Source organism: Capsicum annuum, unplaced genomic scaffold (genome assembly GCF_002878395.1).
Source record: "Capsicum annuum cultivar UCD-10X-F1 unplaced genomic scaffold, UCD10Xv1.1 ctg5038, whole genome shotgun sequence".
NCBI lineage: Eukaryota > Viridiplantae > Streptophyta > Magnoliopsida > Solanales > Solanaceae > Capsicum > Capsicum annuum.
Genome location: NW_025858245.1, coordinates 1,681,630 through 1,696,500, shown reverse-complemented (window position 1 = coordinate 1,696,500; position 14,871 = coordinate 1,681,630).

Below are 14,871 nucleotides of genomic sequence, written 5' to 3'. Positions count from 1 at the left end.
GGGTCTTCATATTTTTTTAAGGATTTCTGTGACTTTGGAAAATATCATAAATTTGATACCTCTAGTAGCACATGAATACTTATGGTCAGGGGTACCAAAACGATATCAATGATACTTTTTATAGTAGATCATTCTATGAAGAAGCCCATAGAGATTTTATGTGATGTTTTGGTAAGGGTTGCGTCCTTTATATTTTTGTTGATTTTGTCATCCTTGATTATGAGGTTGACTTTGATGTTTTCATTATCTTGGAGAGACCATTTCTTACAACTAGAAATGGATTTGTTGATATATAAATTAGGTAGATAAAGTGTTGATTGAATGGTGAGCATGTGACTTTCAATGTATGCCAATCCATAATGTAACCAAAGAATATGTGTGTGATTTTTGTGATTGATATAATCGATGAAGAGGCACTGGTAGCTCCAATCAAGGTGATGCATAGAGTTGAAATACTTTACAATAATCATTATTAATTTTGAAGGTGATGACATTGATGGCTATGTTGAGAAAGTGAGCCCACTTTTTGAGGGGTTCATATAATTTTGCACCAAAGTCGCTAGACCTTTATTGGAAAAATAGAGTGACACCACCGGCTAAGCCTTCTATTAAAGAGCCTCCAATCATAGAGCTCAAGGCTCTTCCACCTCATTATTATTATTTATTTTTAAAAGCCAACAATACTTTGTTGATTATTATTATAGTTTATTTGTATATCAACAAGTAGAGTCTTTAGTGTCTCTGTTGTATAAGTTCAAAAAGTCTATTGGATGGTCCATTGATGATATTATTGGGAGTCTACCTAGAATTATCAAACACAAATCCAACTTAAGATGGATTGTATTTCAAGTATTGAGCATTGATGAATACTTAATCCAATTATGAAAGAAGTAGTGAAAAGGAAATTATCAAGTGGTTGGATGAGGGGGTGGTTTACCCTATTGCCGACAACAAATAGGTAAGTTTGATTTAATATGTGCCAAAGAAAGGTGGAATAACTGTGGTTCTATATAATAAGAATGAACTTATTCCAATGAGTCTATTCATGGGTTGGAGAATATTTATGAACTATAGATAGCTAAACACATGGACTGAGAAGGATCACTCTTCGATGCCCATCATGGATCAAATGTTAGACCGTCGTGCCTGTAGAGGGTGGTATTATATTTTTGATGGATACTCAATTTACAATTAGATTTTGATTGATCTAAAGTACTATGATAAAACCACTTTTCACTTATCCATATGGGACTTTAGTATTCAAGAGAATACCTTTTAGTCTATGTATTGCGATAGCAACTTTTCAGCATTGCAAGATGTTTATTTTCTCTGACATGGTGGAGGACTCTATTCTGGTATTTATGGATGACTTGTAGATTTTTGGTGAATCAATTGAAAATTGATTAGATCATCTTTCTATTGTCATAAGGAGACATAAGGATAGCAACTTAGTTCTAAATTGGGAAAAGTGTTGCTTTATGGTCAAAAAATGAATAATGCTTGTTCACAATATTTCAAAGAAGGAGATTAAGGTTGAAAAGGCAAATATTAAGATGACTGTAAAAATTTCCTCTACCAATTTTCATGGAAGCTATTCAGAGCATTTTAGGGCATCTTAGATTTTTTCATCGATTCATCAAGGATTTTTGTAAAAAAGTACATCCCTTGTGCAAGTTGCTAGACAAGAAGGTGTAGTTTGTGTTTCGATGATGCATATTTGAAGACATCTGAGTGTCTAAAAAAGTTAATTTCAACCCCTATTATTGTGTCACCTAATTGGTCCATGCCATTTGAGGCTTTGCGTGATGCATGTGGCATAACACTAGGAGTAGTCCTAGGATAACGGCTAGAGAAGATTTTACATCCCCTCTATTATGTAAGAAAAGCACTTAAGCCCACTTAAATAAAATAACACTATGACTAAAGAGGATTTTCTTGTTGTGGTGTTTGCATTTGAGTAATTTTAATCATATTCAATTGGCATAAAAGTAATTACGAATACTTGAAACTCAAATCTTATGTACCTTATAGTAAAAAGGGATGTAAAGCCTAGGTTTATTTGTTGGGTACTTCTGTTTTAAGAATTTAAATTTGTGTTCAAGGACTGAAAGGGAACTAAAATCAAGTGGTTAATGACTTATCACGGTTTAAGAAAGAAGTAAGGTAAAACTGAAGGAAGAGCTTGAGATTGTGAAAGTTTTCTAAACAAGTAGTTATTAGCCGCATCATAAGACTTAATTCAATGGTTTGAAATTTTTCCAATTATTTTGTAAGTAATGTGGTTCCAAGGACCTATTATTTCATTAGTGTAAGAAGTTTATTCATGATGTAAGGAATTTCTTTTGAGATGAGTCATACTTATTATAATTTATGTAGATGGAATAGGTCAAAAATGTGTTCCTGAGATAGAGATGATGAGTAATTTAGAGGCATGTCACTCATCACCAATTGGGGGCCATCATAGTGATGTGCAAATGGTGCATAATATCTTGAAATATGGGTACTAATGGCCCACTATTCACAAAGATGCATATAATTATGCAAGGGCATGTGACTAGTGATAAAGGAAAGAAATATCTTGCAAAGAAAAGAGGTTCCAATAACCACTATACTAGAGCATGAGTTATTTGATCTATGAGCCATTGATTTCACGAGCCCATTTATGAGATCTTATGGTATGAAGTATATTTTAGCTATTGTTTACTATGTTTTGAAGAGGGTAGAGGAAGTTGTGCTTCCAAGAAACAAAGGGGAGAGTATCATATCATTTTTCAAGAAGAATATAATCTCCAAATTTGTAATCCAAGGATAATCATTAGTGATGAAGTCTTGAACTTTGGCAATAATCTATTCGAAGCCTTTCTTGAGAAATGTGGTATTTAAAAAAAAAGATCCTCAATCAAGTAACAAGTTGTGGTCTCCAATCGAAAGATCAAGTCTATCCTGGCAGAAACTATGAATGCCGATAGAATAGATTGGACTATAAAGTTAGATGATGCCTTGTAGGCCTACCAGACAACATTTAATACTCCTAGTAGTGCTTCTCCATATTATATTGTGTTTGGAAAAGCATGCCACTTACTAGTTGAACTTGCGCATAAAGTATGATGGGCACAAAAGTGGTTAAATTTGCAAAGGAGTGATGCTGCAAAGTTGAGGCTAGAAAAATTAGATAATATAGACGATTTTTGTCTTTGCGCCTATGAAATTTTAACCTTATTCAAAGAGAGGATGAAATTTTATCATGATTATAGGATTGAGAAAAGAGAATTCTCAACTAGTGACATGGTATTGCTATTTGATTCAATCTGAGGCTTTTTCTAGAAAGTTGAGGTGAAGATAGAGAGAACCTTATAAAATAGTGATGATTTATCCATATGGTGCCATTGATCTTGATAATGATAAGGTCCAAAAGTTAAGGTGAATTCCAAAGAGTGAAACATACCTCGATAATATAGATGAGGTCAAGATACTATACTATATAGTTCTTGTTAAAGTATTACTAACCAAGAACACTTGGGTCATGTAGTAATGTTAAATCAAGAGTTTCATAGGAGACAACCCATGGGTTAGTTTGGTGAAGTCTCAGTAACCAATCTAACCACATTGTGCCGCGATGTTAAATCAAGTGTTATTTGGAAGGCACTCCAAGAATTTTATGCTTATTTTATATTATCAGGAATGAGGTGTCATTAGCCAAAGAAGACCCTTGCCAATCCACACGGCCTTCTTAATGAACATTAGTGATGGAGAAATCACAAATTAGTGTGTAATATATGTGTAGGAACACTGTAGAAAGAAAATCAAGGAGATGTAACAAAAATAGAACCCATAAAATCAATGTATGATCATGGGATATTCCCACATCATGGGTTTTGTTGTCTAGATGTAGTCGTGAAAATTAATTTCCAGGAGGTGATCCTACTATTGAGAAACCACAATCATAACATGAAATCATGATCGTGGTATCCAATGTCTGTTCACACTCTTAAAAAAAAAATATTTAGGTGCTGGAGCCTATGATTTTAAGGCACAATGATTGTTACATACAATGTTGTCGTTAAGCTTCATAGGTTCCTAAGTAAGTTTTTACGACCTTTTTGGTATAAAGAGATACCACAATCGTGATATGATCCCATGATTATTAGTATGCGCCAGTTTTTAGGGTTATCATTAACTTTTAGAAGTTTACCCAACCCAACCCGACTTGATTCCTAGTTTATAATTCCTTATACCCATGACTGATACAATCCATTCACCAAACTCAATATTCACATCATAATCATGAGAAAAAAAGAAATATAGGAGCAAAAATACTCAGTTCTAACCTAGAATCTTGCTAATTTGACTACTCTCCAGTGTATAATCCCTCATTTTTTGAACTCCTTCTCAGTTAAAGAAATTGTACTTCCAAATAATAAATGTCCCTCTCATACTTTAGAATTATGAATCATGAGTAAAATTAAATGGGAAGTTGAGTAAAAAAAAACCTTATAGAGTGCATAGAAGAACACCAAATTTAGTTTAGAGGGAGCTATGCAACTAAATTTAAATAATTATGTATTGTGAAATTGTTGTGTGAATGTGTGAAAGAGGGGAAAGTTTGAGTACCCTTAATTGTTCCAATAGAGTCAAATTGGGTCAATAACTTAGAGTTTTAAACTGCTAGTGTCATTTCATACTCCATTATACAACCTAAGATCGTTGTTCCTATGTACATTCATAGTGGGTTGTAGTAATCAGATGTGACAGCCCTCGGGACTTTTTAGTAAAAGCTTACTACGATTGAAAGGACAATCGTGGTACCTTAACTTGATTGTACCAAGGGTCGTCTGGAGGAATTACTACACCTATATTTATTTTTAAACTAAAACTAACCATTTGTCAATAGGTCTATGGCCCGTAAAGTGAACTTGAGAAAGTAAGAAAAGGTTTCCCTCAAGGAAATAGCAAAGAAATGGACACTCAAAGACCAAACATCAGCCTCAAAGACTGAGTCACAAGAGTCTAGTAGTTTGGAGGTTTACTATTCATAGAGTAGTGATAATGGGAAACTCAATCCTTAAATCACTAAGTTGAAGTCTACTAAGGCTAAGGCTGCACCATTTACAACATTGGTTCCCACAACCAATCCTATTGAGCCTCTCCAGTCTAAGGAGTGAGTCCAAACTACCAACCAAGATAAGGGTGGACCAGTAGCTGTTAAAGCTATTGAAGAAGGTTTGTTAGTGAAATAAGAATTTTTGGATGGTTCTGGTAGTTCCAATAAAAAAAAATTGAAGAAGCTGCTTCTAAAAATCAGCCCCAAAGAGGGACAAACTTAAGGAGATGAGTTATTCTAAAATCCAGAGCCTACTACAATAATGGGGTATTCTTGAGTAAAAAAGGGAACTAAAATTGGAGCATCCAAGAAAAACCTTGCATGCTCCCTAAGGCACTATAAAGTTTCCTGAATTAAATGGAGTGTTTGAGAAATATCAGCTTGGGTGGATAACCAAGACCCTGGGAAACTATGGATAAAAGTTGGTACATGATTTCTACGCCAAGTATTCGACGATAATTGAGAGTATGACTCCTTCTGGGAAGGTGAAAGACATAAGAAAGCATCCTAGGTTTGACATAGTGTTAGTCTGAGGTACACTAATTGACATATCAAAGAAGGCTTTTTCTATAGCCTTGTTTGGTGATAACTTTGAGCCAGTAGTAGAAACTCTAGAATATGATTACCATATGTTAGAGCTTAAAAAGTTTAAGATGTTGCGTACTTAAGAAAGTTTATGCATTAAAATAGTTGGTATACCACAGCTCTAATCCAAAGAAAAGAGTACATTAATTGTATTGTAATCTACAAACACACTTTGAGTTTCACCACCAAGGTTTGGTGATCTATTATGCGGCACTATATATTAGCAGTTGGAAAAAAAACACATGGAGTGCTGACAAGGCAGGGATGGTGATAACCTTTATGGAAAAGTTATAGTGGAACATTCCTTAGATCATTGTGGAAGAGATTCAGAAGTGGGCGCAACTTTATCACTCTGCCTTGCCATTCCCTAAGTCGATTACCCTATTGTGCTGGAAATCAATTGTGCCTTCTATTCCTACTAAGACTGTGGATTTATCTTTCATTAAGGATACCTTAAACCTAGTGGCTTGGATCTAAGATTCTTTCCTAGATTTGCCTTCACATATAACAAATGAGGCTGCCTAGACACATAGATGGCCCTTTTTCCTTTACTTGTCCAGATCAAACACCACACTTTTCCTCATTAACCCCAAAATAAGTCAATTCAAGGGTTTTACAAGGATTTCCTCAATAAATTGGCTTATATTTTATGATGTCTTCTTACCACAAATGGATATTATTAATTTAACCCAAAAGATCAAATTATTGAGCACAAGGTAATTAAGGATTTTAACATGAAGAAAATGAACTATTGTATAGATTGATAAATTGAGATCTTCGGTTCATTGATAAAATATTGTATGGTCATCATATTGTCTCAGAGTCATTATCGTTTCTCTTCAAATTTTACTATATTTTAGGACTATTTCTCTTTCCTTAACTTGAATTTTACATTGTGGCATCAATTTTTTGAGTATTCATATGATTTGAATTGATGGATTTGAAATTTTGTAGAGGTTTTTTGGTTGTTATTACTTGAATTACTTTTTCCATATTTTAAGTGAATTATTCATGCTTTAATTTATGACTTAAGGATTGAATTGCTGAATTATTATAACGGTTGAAATGGGTGACATGAGTTTCACCAAAATTGATGAATTTTTGGCTTTTTAATGGTATTAGTCTCAACCCACGTGGTAAACTTAATCTTGAGTATGAATATTTGCATAATCTAACTTGTCTTTTGAAAACTTTGGATTGCATTGAAGGATGAATGGATAAATATGGTTTTGGAATGCCCTTGGTGGCCACGATTTTAGATTTTAAATAGAACTTGGGAGTGTAATTGTTACATGGATTGGTTTAGCATCAACAAGATAGCTTACAAGTATATTGGTATAACGATACAAAGTTGGTAAATTCTGAATAATTGACTCCCTAGTTAATGGTTCGGTTATGTGCAAATTGTTTTAATTTGGGCTTAAAGGGAATTATATAGCTCACTAAGAAGATGTAGTACTGAAGAGGTGGGGCAACACTAGAAACCACATTTACTGATATTGGGGGAGGGATTTATATGACCATGTGGTTGATGAACACATTATATTTTGGATGGCTAACACCTTGGTATCTTTAGCCTTTTCTCAGTACATGCAGCTAACATGGGCTAGGGCCTTTCCGGTAGGGGGATTCGGAACCATATAGCCCATGGTTTTCTTTAGGTTGGTACGAGCTACATAGTTCAGGCCAATATTTTAAACTATCATGTTTTATGACCCTTGTCCCTATCCCGACATTCTATATATATGTATAAATGTTGTGCATGTGATTCGTTACTAGATTTTGGTAAAAGTATTATTTTGTCCCTATCCCTTGAGTTATACGTCATGATCCGAACCAGGGTGTAGCCATGATGGTTATCTCGCATCCACTGCGAACTGGAGACCACCCCCCTTAGCCTAATCCAACAGCCCCAAATATATCTAGCAGCAGATGGATTCAGAACATACAACAGAATAAGATAGGTTAGCTCAAACAATCTATGATAGATTAATATCCAACTACCACCAACCAATAACCAAAACTGTTTACCAACCATAATACCGATGTCCATAGTAATGTCCACTAAAGCCACTTAAAACCAAATATAGTCTAGTCAGGTCATACCCCTGACCATAGCCAAACACAAATCCAAAAGAAAGAGCCAAAACACAAGGAACCCCAATGCATGAGATGGGGCCTACCAAAGGATGAAAGCTCACCACTTCAGTCTGACTCACGAGTTATCCTCGATCACCTAGTCACTATGTAGGAGAAGTAGAAGTCTGGCCAATCCCTACATCACATGGGGACATAGCGTCCTAAAAGGGTTAGCGATTAGAGCACTAGCATGTAACTCAAGGATACAGGATAAAACATTGCCATCAATCTAAAACCAAGTCAAACCAATGCACATATACACATCAATGCACATCCATATATATATATATATAAGATGCTGGGGGGAATAGGGCTTATCATGAACTTTAAAACCTTAGCCTAATTTTTGTAGCTTGACCGTCCTAAAACTACCCACGGGCTATATGGTTCTAGCTGTAACCCCCTAGTTAGGCCACAGTGCGTGTTAGCCACACGAACCGGCGATATCATAGAAGATTGGGGATTCTGAGTACCCTTTGCCAACTATTATACAATTATATATATTCATGGGGGATTCCTACATACGTCAAAAGAACATGGTCTCCAAACCAACCTTCATGTCGGCAAACATGAGTTTTTAGTATCAATCATTTAGGACTCACACCTTCATGGCTAGCTAGCATAACCCCTTTAAGCCAAATTAAAAAATTTAACACATAACCCATCTATAAATTCCAGGAGTCAATTTTTAAGGCTTTGTTAAGTTGTATTTTCATACCGACTATAGATTGCAAGAAATGTCATTATGCGGACCCTTGAGGGAATATTTCGTACCCCAAAGACTATTATTAAAATAACTTAAGGGATTCCTTCGTACCCCTACAAGGTTTTCTTTATTAAAATCACTCAGGATATTCCTTCATACCCTGCAAGGTTTTCATTATCATTCTTATCTACTTAACCATTTATGCAATGCATTAGTTTCAAAAAGAATAATCCAAATCAAAAGATAATTTGCATTCCAAAATCGATTATGCAAGTAGGTTGAGGTTATTATCAATTTCCATAACAAAACTAGTTATTTGGGGATTCCATTGTACCCCTATTGCCATAGTTTACAAATTTGGGGAGTCCATTGTACCCCTATTCCATCCACCATTCGCATTCACCCTAGTGAGTGTACAAACCAACAATTTAATGCATAATAGTTTAGTAGTAATCATGAGAAACCATTCAAGAAATTTATATCCAAAACCCTCAACCCATAGTTCAAACCCAACATCAAAACCATGAATAATAAACAATTTTTCATGCCATTAAGAAAATACAATTATAGGGAAAGAGGTACATGCCTTAGACACATGAAAATTGGAAAGTAATTTGGAACTTGGAACTCGAAAGATGAACGTATGATAAAATCCTTAGGCTCTCTTGGGGTTTTGAGTTTGAGAGTGGAAATTGGGATTTGTAATCTCTTTAAACTGAAAGGAATATGTAGTATTATGCTTATGGGTTGTACATAGGTCAAAATACCCCAATACCCCTTATCCCAAGTAAACAAAACAAAAATTGCATGAATTTCCCATTGCAATGTGACACCCTGCCTATCGCGAAGGATAACCTCTATTACATACTACCTATTGTGGAGGCTATCCCCACTCCACACTGCTTATCGTGGAGTGCAGCCTCAGTGACACACCGATATCGTGGAGGCTTACTGCATCCATGGTCCAAAATCACCCTGAAACTCATTTGAAATTCTGAAACTCTCTTGAGTTACCCCATTCACATGCCTAAACACCATTTTAAGTCCAAAATCAATGTTTCTATCATGGGAGGGCCAAGAATAAAATTCACAAATTTTGAGTATGTTACATTATCCCCCCTTAGGATCATTCATCCCCCAATAAGGAGCTAGGACACTTTTCATACGAGAATTGTAATAATACGCCAGAATCAAATGGTAAACCCAGATAGTATTAAGGGGAAACAAAATTTATAACTTCTGCACCTTCATCCAACACATGGAACAAGAATAGGTACTTATCCTTCATATCTTCTTTAGCTTTCCAAGTGGCTTCTTCAACTTTTTGGTTCCTCTAAAGGACCTTTACTGAAGCTATATCTTTAGTCCTCAATCTACGAACTTGTCTATTCAAGATCTCTATCGGGACCTCTTCATATAACAGGGAATCCAAAATACCAACACGCTCAATAGGCACCACCGAGGAAGGATCACCCACGCATTTCTTCAATATAGAAAGATGAAACACCCGGTGAATAGAACCCAAACTTGCAGACAATTCTAGCTCATATACAACATCCCCAACTCTGTTCAAAATCAAATTAGGGATAATATAACAGGTGCTGATTTTCCCCTTCTTTTCAAATCCCTTAACTCTCTTTATGGGAGACACCTTCAAGAACACCCAATCACCCATATTGAATTCCAACTCCATTCGTCTCATGTCCGTATAGGACTTTTGGAGACTTTGGGTTGTCTTAAGTCGTTCTCGAATCACATTCACCTTTTCCATAGTTCGATAAACTAAATTAGGACCGAATAACCTTGTCTCACCAACTTCAAACCACCCAATAAGAGATCTACATCTACTACCATACAACACCTTTAAAGAGCCATACCAATGCTAGAGTGATAGAAGTTTTTATATGTAAACTCTATGAGAGGCAAATAATCAAACCATCTACCACTAAAGTCAATCACGCAAGACCTTAACATATCCTCTAAAGTTGTAATAGTCCTTTCCACTTCTCCATTCGTCTGAAGGTGAAAAGCGATGCTAAGGTTCTCCTTAGTCCCTAAACCTCGCTGGAACGAACTCCAAAAGCGTAATGAAAATTGAGTACCATGTTAGAAATTATGAAAGCTGGAGCACCATGCAACTTCACGATCACCTGAATAAATAACTTTGCATAGTCTTCGACAGAATATTAGTTCTCATCAGCAAGAAATAAGCAGACTTAGTCATCCTATCCACGATAACCCAAATATAATAAAATTGGTTTTGAGACCGTGGAAGATCGATAACGAAATCCATATTAATCACTTCCCACTTCCACATAGGAAACTTAATTTCTTGAGATAACCCACCGGGTTTCAAGTGATCCACCTTCACTTGTTGACACATCATACACTTTGCCACAAAATTTGGCATATCCCGTCTCATATTATTCCACTAATAAATTTCTTTCAAGTCATGGTACATCTTTGTTAAACTAGGATGAACCATATATAGCGACTCATGAGCTTCGGCCAAAATTTTTTCTCGCAGCCTATCCACATCGGGAACACACAACATCCTTGGTACCTCAAGATACCATCACCTCCAATCTCAGAAGCCATCACCTTTTTCTTACCTATATTATCCTCGATTTGCATCAAATTAAGATCCAACACTTGCTTCTCCTTTACCTCAGCACCAAGAGATGACTTCCCCGCCTCTTGTATAAATACACCACCATCCTCCGAATATAAGAGACAAACTTCAATATTATCCAAATAGTGAATATAATTCACCAATCCTATGTTTCTTCATCCACTATGATAAGATCACCATAGATAACCTACTAGGAGAATTAGCAACTACGTTAGCTTTACCTAAGGTATAGTGGAGACACTTGTCATAGTCTTTGAGTAACTCAAGACATCTCATTTAACTAAGATACAACTCCTTCTAGGTGAATACATATTGCAGGCTCTTATGATTAGAATAAATATCAATATGGACCCTTGGCAGCACACAAACAAGTGTACGTGTTCTACCAAGTAATATAGTGGCCTTCAAGAATGCCGAATATCGATCCCACAGAGACTTGTTCTAACAAATATTCTATTCTAGTTTACTATTTAGATTAATCTAGTGCGTGTGTAACCAAAAGAGAGTTTGAAAGTCATAAACTAAAATTAAAGTAAACAGTGCGTAAATTAAAGACTTAAGACAATCAATAGAGTAAAGCCTAGGATTAGAGCACTTCGAATAGTTATACTATACTATTGAACTTTATTCATTAGATCTCTTATCGTGGTTGTTGATTCATAGGGTTTATCGCATGATCATGATCTCTTGAACTCTAATTCTCTACCTAACTTGGACACAACAAATACATCATTGAGCGGGGATGTAACAATCCAATTAAGTGCTTAAAGCTATCCTGCTACATGTGAACCGAGCAAGGCCTCTAGGTACATCCATGTCCTAGATGCTAATTCAAATTCCCTATTTCATAAAGGAATAAGAATCTTTCTTTGATTATCCCCACATTTCATCTCCCTATTCCCCCTCCCGAGATCATAAGGTTGACAATATATGTATTATAAGAATAGCTACTCCTTAAAATAGTTCAAACAAGGATTAAAAAACACCAAAATATTATAAGTAAATTAAAAAAAAATTAATTCAAAATAATAGTATTCATGATCTTGGCTTTAACCTTGGAAAGGACGCGTTTAGCCACTAATCAACATAATTATGATCCAACTAATTGAATACATAATTAAATCTATTAAAAATCTAAGGTTTAAGAATAAAAACACTAAATAAACTATTTAGAATCCCCTCACAATGCTCCAAGATGTCCAAATATCATCAACAAAGTGTGCATAAGATCTATTTATGCTAGAGGGAATTTCACCGACATGTAAACGGAAGGGGCGTCGTGCCTATGGGAGAACCGGACTGCCTGTGGCATCTTAGATCCACCGTTGTGGAAGTGATCTCTCCTGGTCTATTGCACCGGTGTAGATAGGGTATCACAAGATCCATATCCTACTATGGCTGGGGCAACACGGGCATATCATCTGAAGACACTAGAAATTGCTTTCAAAATTTTGTCTAAGTGTTCATCGTCCATTCTTGCCTTGTGGTATTATTTTGACTTCAATTCTAGATGCTTCAACATAAAAATATAATCAAACTTGACTCTTAAAGCATCCTAAAACATCAAAAACCAAGCATTAGAGTTCAATAGAATACCACACCAAGAACTATAAGCTAGAAACTCAAACAAAGCACGTCTCGACCACTTATGCTTAAACTTATTATTGAATCTTGGCTCATTTTAATTAAACTTTGCATACTCTAAAAAAGTTGTTCCTCTCATAAATCAACAATAATGACATTGGGAACTCATTTGACACATTAGAATCCATCACGATAGTCTAGGTCAATACCTAGCTCAAGCTAGTAAAACTAATTTTCTCGTCTAGACTCTAAATGATCGATTTAAACCCAAACTTGTTTGAAAACACTTTTAAACATTGTAATCACATCCTTGAACACTTAAATTCTTATTTATATAACTATTAAAAAATAAAACACACGAATTATCCTCAAAACAAAGCTAAATAGGCTAGGGTAACAACACTAGAGTGCATAAGTACACCCAACATCACCATCCCACACTTAAAGCCTTGTTCGTCCTAGAATAATTCATTACACTAAGCATCATAAGTTGAGGTGAATATACACTTCCACTATATGCAAGACACTCAATCTAGTACTACAATGACTACACAGAATGCAAGTTTCTACACTAAGCATGTTATGTACAAAATTGACAGTTCAATAACACTACTTAAAATCAACCTAGCCCAAAGAATTGACTCACTAAGTTGGAAAACTCATGCATATTGATCAATCTAAGACAAAATGTAAATCACCTAACATTCATCGAACATGTGCCATCAAAACAAAAGAGTTACACATAATCACTCACATAAATGTAATTTATTATAAAATGGGTACAAGAATCAAATTACTCTTACTCTCAAAATGAATTCACAAGTTACACATAATGAACCATAGGCTTGACCTTAGTGTAGTACTCCACTAACATTAGAATGATGAAGTTTAAGATCAAATAGGTCTTTAATGGTTGTAATGTAGTCTAAGGGATAGGTAGAAACTATTTTGGCTTAATAGTGACTATCTTCCCTAAGTGCTTTAATACATCACATTTTTATAATTAACTTACCTCTAACAACCACTTTACACCACTTTTGTCTATCCTATTCTTTTGTTTTTCACCTCATCTCATTAAACTCATTCTCAACACTATGATGGGAGTATTCTATGTACATACCATTTAATTTTTCCCTTTTTCACACCCATTTTATGCTACGCACGCCTATGATAGCCACCCTCAACTTAAGTAATTTGCCTTAATTGAGGAGAACAATGTCCAAGGAGGAATAGGGGCAAAACAGGTTCATAGTAACATGACTGGGCTAAAAATAGGAACTTTTCACGCACAAATTTCTCTAACTCCTAACCATAACACATATCACTTTTTTAACACCAACAGCTAACACTTAGGGGCTTCAATTTCACCTTTTACTTCTTGAATTTCCAACTCCTTAACTTAATTAGATTTCAACAAAAGCGCTTAGGAGCTTTGAATCAAATAAAGGTCAATCAAAAAAGGGATTAGGCTACATATGAGGCTGCCAAATAAAAAGCTAAAGGATCAATGGGGTTAACTAAGATTATGCACAATGGTAGGTCAAAAGAAGGTATGAAACAACGCTATAAAAGAAATGCCTATATCATTTCCTAAACCCACACTATTTATTTTGCTTTGGAAACATACCAGTCAAGTTCTAGACATTACACACAACATGAAATATACAACATCCTCACATCACTCGTGGAACATGCTCAACTCAAGTAGGATCATCATAAACTCTCACCCAAACAATCACATGAATTAAACTTAAGCCAACAAGTACAAGAGTCATAAACATAAGCCTAGGAGTCGAAAAAGTAGTAATTCACACTATCAACATGCTTTTACAAAAAAAACACTTGCATCATGCAATCAAATATAGCACCAACAAGAATACCTTATTTATTCCTAACACAAACAAAAAATAAATTTACCCTAAAAAAGGGAATTTCCCCATGCCACACTTAAAAATCTACTTTGTCTCCAAAGTATACTTAAAAGTAGAGATAGAAATACTCCTTGAGGCCACTAGGCCTATCTAGTAGTATCTTTAAATATCAAGAGGGTCCAGGGCACCACACTTAGTCTTTGCCATGCCTTTTAGCTCATGTTTTACTATACTTAGACTTCCCATCAACCTG